We start from the raw sequence: 5,527 nt of genomic DNA, 5'->3' as shown, positions 1-5,527 counted from the left end.
GACAAAAAGAGCACAAAAGCATTATTTATTAAAGCAAATTCTCAGCTACAAAACACTATTTTTCAACAGAGCCTGTCCCTGTTGCCACTGCTGATGTGCATCACCCGTACACTTCACTTTTTGCAGAACACAAAGTTCAAAAACACTGTCACTTGTAACCGGATACCAAGTGCAAATCTTAGAAATCTGTCCCCATTTCCATGCTACATCTGTTGGATTGGGTAGTGCCACTGCTTATTTTCATTCAGGAGCTGACATCTCTTTGTGCATACGGCACTGAGCTGAGAATGTCAGTTTTCGTTAGTTTATTCACATAGATCTTCAACAACAGAACTGCTACTGCAAAACATTCTGAAATGACAACAAGCAAGCATGTTCTCATCTTAAACATATCATTATTTTGAGGTAAGAGATTTATGACGTATATATGAACAGGTAAGGCTCTCACTGTATGGTTTTTGGGGTGAGAGAAAGTATCTAAAATATGTGGAAGAGCATTGGCTGTATTCTTTCCCAGAATATTTGTCTCTAGGATGTTCCACCAATTGACCAGGAGGAAACAGCATTGCTGGTTGACTCAAACATGTCAACTTTCTTCTCCCTCCGTCCCCCTGCAAAATGCAGCCTTGAGCCTTGCAGTACCACTTGACAAGAAACAGATTCTTGCTGTCAGGGAAACATGATAGAATCACAGAATGGCCTGGGTTGAAAAGGCCCACAGTGATCATCTCATTTCAACCCCCTGCTATGTGCAGGTCGCCAACCAGCAGCCCAGGCTGCCCAGAGCCACATCCAGCCTGGCCTTGAATGCCTGCAGGGATGGGGCATCCACAGCCTCCTTGGGCAACCTGTTCCAGTGCCTCCCCACCCTCTGGGGGAAAAACTTCCTCCTAATATTCAACCTAAACCTACCATCCAAGGGCAAGTTCTGAATACCAACACCAAAGGGGGGGATTCTTACAGTTTTAGTTTCATTTCTTCAGGTCTCTGCTGTTTGCTGATAAAATCACTCTCAAAGCATTTGCACAGCTCGCCTGGTAACTGTGCTCTGATCCAGATGTGCTCAGAAGTGTTTCATCAGCTCCTTGATTTACACTGGAATTATTCCCAAATGCTGTTTTTTTTGGGTGGTGCCAGCAGCTCCTCCAGCAGTGGCAGTTGGCATGAAGCCCATGGGACGCACCACGTCCCTTGCAGTGGCTGCCAGCCCAGTGCTTTTCTGCTGCACCGCAGATTTGCAGCATAGTAAGGTGCAAGGTTTAAGCAATGCTTAAGTTCCTTACAAGTAAGGTTGAAGGTAGTTTGGGGAAGAAAGAAATGGAAGCAGCTCTACAACTCCTCCTTTGCTCCTGAGCAGCCCTTACCTGGCTGGCATTACTGGACAAGTTCTATGAGAGAGTTGGCTTTAGCTGCGTTAGCTCATGTCTTCTGAGACAAAGCTCAAGAAATCCATGTGCTGCTTTACGCACCTGACCCAAGGAGAGACCCTCCAGCTGATTTCTTTGCTCTCCCAGCTGCTGACTTTGCAGGCTGTTTTCCAGCCCGCTGCCCTGTGGCCTTGTGAGGGGTTGAGCAGATCTGAAGCCCTGCGGGGCTCTCTGCCTGCAGTTTGCACAAGCAGAGCTGCCCTCTGAATACTCCTCCCCCAGCTCCTTTGGTGCTTCTGGCCCCCTGTGTGGAGGGAGGTGGGCACCACGGAGCTCCCCTCGCAATAGCCAGATGGGAGGCACCTGGCACAGCTCCCTGTGCTCTGCAAACCACTTCCTCCTGCCTTTGGGATATCTGCTTTAAAGGTGGTAAGCTCCTGCCTGAAGCAGGTCCGGCATTTCAGCAGTGACAGTAAAAAGTGTTGATCTGCACGGATGTTAGCAGCCTCGCAACTGTCTGATGGCTTACTGAAGTAAAAAGCTTGGTCTCAGAACGGATCCCCATGCTTCCACCCATCAATCTCTTGGCTTGGTGTTCTGCAGCACAGGGAAAGAGTGTGATCAGACACGTTTGCAGATTGCTCCTGTGCATTTGTACTGCAATGGCCCCAAGAAATTCATAAAGGCCTCAAAAGGACTGACAGCTCTCAAATCAGGGCAAACATCCATGGCTACACAGGTAGCAGTGACCACAGGAGCTGCCTGCGGTACCTGGCCACAGCACTACCACCAGATTGCTGAAACAGCAAACTGCAGACTGTTAGCAAAAGACAAATTCCCCCATCAACAGATCATCACACAACTTCAGTTCAAATATAACATATTAACTTTTATTGACATATATTATTAACTTATATTAAATTCAAATGTATATTATATCTCTCTATATATGTCTCTCTAAAATATATTCTATCTCCCTATATAAGCTATATACGTTATATATGTGCAGCAACAAGGGCCCTGTGCAAAGTTCTAAGGTTCCCCTTCCAGTTGTTCAGTCCTGGGTATCATTTTCTTTCTCTCAAGTTTCATTCTTCAATTCAGCTTTGTCCTTTTTGCGGGAGGTTGCATCTTGGTGTCATCTTCTTCCATTAATTTCCTCTTCCTCCACATCCTCACCATTTCCTCCAGTTTCAGTTGTTTTGCTGGAGGTTGCCCCGCAAGGTTGACATCTTCTCGGCCTAATTTCCTCTTCCTCACCAGCCTTACAGTTTCATCCAGCCTTTGATGTTTGGCTAGAGGCTGCCAAACACGTTTGCCATGCCCTCGGCTTAATTTCCTCTTCAGCCTCAGCCTCATCATCTCGTCCAGCCTGGGACATTTTGAGGGAGGCTCCCAGTTGAGGCAGGACTTTCTTGCCTTTCTCTTGCTGGGGAGCTCAAGGACAGGCATCCTTCACCCTCAGCAGCAGGTCGCCCAACGGCCAGCAGGCCTGAAGCGTTACTGCATGTGTTGTGTTCCAAGAACCCATGGCAACGGGTGGCGTGGTCTCCTGACTTCATCACCTGCTGGCTGTGACCGTTCAACACTTCTCAGAGCATCCCACTGCCTGCTCCTCCACTCCAAACTCCAACAGCTTCTCTAGGAGCCAATGGGTAACGGTGCTGCAAGTGCTCCTCAGGAGCAGGTAGGCATAGCTGTGCACTGCTCTCTCGAGCAGGGAGAGGGAGGTGATTGTCCCAGCCTAATCAGCTTTTGTGAGCCCCATATGCAGTACTGTGTCCAGGCCTCAGGTCCCCAGCACAAGAAGGACACAGAGCTCTTGGAACGAGTCCAGAGGAGGACCACAAAGACGATCAGAGAGAAGGAAAAAGCTCTCCTCCCACTGCTGTGCTACAGGGCCCTGCTCCCCTCACTCTCATCACCACCTGTCTGGCTTCCCACTGAGATGAGAGAAAGGCAGTGGCTGTGATTTTCATGCTTACACGGCCTAAGTACCATCAGGCGCCAACTCAAGAACAATTGCTTTCTTTATTATATGGACGGTGGAAGGCAGCAGCCCCATCCCAGGCAGCACTGGCCCTACCATGTCACAGCCACATCACCAGGGGCAGCCACCAGCTCCAGGCACTGCCCCGCAGCTGGCACAGCCGTGTCACAGGAGCACAACACTGGTGGGGGCCTATCCTCAGCTCTCTAGCTGCTGAGCACGGGCCTGCAGGGGAGGGCAGCACAGTCAGCTGCTTTTTTGTTGCTCCTCTCTCTTGCAGATGGACATCTGGACAGACACAAAACCAGACCACGGCAGTCTCTGCCAACCAGCCCTTGTCTGCACCTGATCAAGGCACCGACCGAAGCATGAGGAAAGCGCACGGCCCGCTCTGCACCGTTCCGTGCTCATACAGGATCTGAGGATCTGCACTGCATGCACAGAGGCAGTTCCACAGCACCTCCCAGCTACAGACCCCACCACGGACCTACACACACACGGACATTCTCCACAGACATAAGCAGCTGCTCACTGCTCACTTTAGGATGGAGTCAGGACCTTCAGTATGGCACACATTAGCATCTCCAGGAGCCGTATGGACTGTCTACAATTGAACTTTGAAGATAAGGGAGGAAGAAGCTAAAAAAGGATGGATGAGCCTAACTGAGAAATACCAGAGACACCACACCTGGAAGCACTGTGACTGAGCATGCTTCTGAGACCAGGGAGGAAAGTTTAGAATTGATGAAGACTGACAGCCTTCCTTCCTCAACCCCCAGATGACTACCAAGAAGCTATCACAGAATTTAAAATAAACAAACAAATAAATAAATAAATTCAAATTACAGTTTCTGATTCATTAAACCCATGATGCTTCTTCCATTTCATGACATCTACACCACCAATTTTTGGGGAGGTTTTGTTATTGTCATCATCTCCTGCAATTTATGCATCTGTATACCATAGAATCACAGAATGGTTTGGGTTGAAAGGGACCTCTAAGATCATGTGGTCCCAACCCCCTGCTGTAGGCAGGGATGCCTCTCTCTAGCCCAGGTTGCTCATAGCCCCATCCAGCCTGGCCTGCAGTGCTTCCAGGGAGGGAGCACCCACACCCTCACTGGCCAACCTGTTCCAGTGTCTCACCACCCTCACATTAAAGAATTTCTTCTTAAAATCTAAATCTAAAGTCTAAATCAACCCTCTTCCACTTTAACACTGTTTCCCCTCATCCTGTAGCTACATGCCCACATAAAAAGTCTCTCCCCAGCTTTCCTGTATTTTGCTCACATTACACATATTGAGGTCCTTTCCAACCCATTCTATGATTCTATGATTCTAGGACTAGTCCCACTCCCCTGCACTGAGCAGGGACACCACGGCTCCAGCAGTGCTCTGAGCCCCTCCAGCCTGACCTTGGCTGTCTGCAGGGATGGAGCACCATCCAGGGATGGAGCCTGTGCTACTGCCTCACTACTCTTATTTTAAAACAATTCTTCCTCATCTCCAACCTAAATCTTCCCTCTTTAAGCTTGAAACTGTTTTCTCTTGTCTTGTCACAACAGACCCTGCTGAAGTGTCTGCCCCTGTCTTTCCTATAGCTCCCCTTCAGGTACTGAAAAGACATTCTCCTCTGCATTTTAAAAAGACCAGATTTTCAAAGAAAATTCATCTTAATCAGTTAATGAGTGACTTGTACTTGGGAACATTACCTAGACCTTGGAGAGAGAGAGAAACTTAATGTTTACCTGTTAAACATACGTAAAACTTGGACTTGGTTAAAGTTTCTTTATTTGAACAGATCTTTGCTGTTCAACATTAGTGTTTTGATGTTTCATAATGCATGAACTAAGAAATGCTTATGTTTTCTGTTGAAACTGAGATTCCACCGGGGCATGTGAAATCCCAAAGGCAGCTGAACAGGTCGGTGCAACAAGCTGCCTTCTTGGCTGCAGGGATCTCTGCCTTGCCCCACTGTAACAACTTGAGGAAACAAAAAGGTAAGAAAATAGAAGCAATACTTCACGTCACCTCAAGCACTTTGAGACATTTGGAGATTGCTGAGACGTGCAACATCCACATGAGATTGTATAGCTGGTGACTTTTTCAACTTTTGTACCTCCTTGCCCCACCAGCCCATGAGATATACTGAGAGGTCCTCCTGAAACAT

This window comes from Meleagris gallopavo, chromosome 14 (genome assembly GCF_905368555.1).
Source record: "Meleagris gallopavo chromosome 14, MGAL_WU_HG_1.1, whole genome shotgun sequence".
NCBI classification, from domain to species: domain Eukaryota; kingdom Metazoa; phylum Chordata; class Aves; order Galliformes; family Phasianidae; genus Meleagris; species Meleagris gallopavo.
This window is presented reverse-complemented; position numbering follows the sequence as displayed.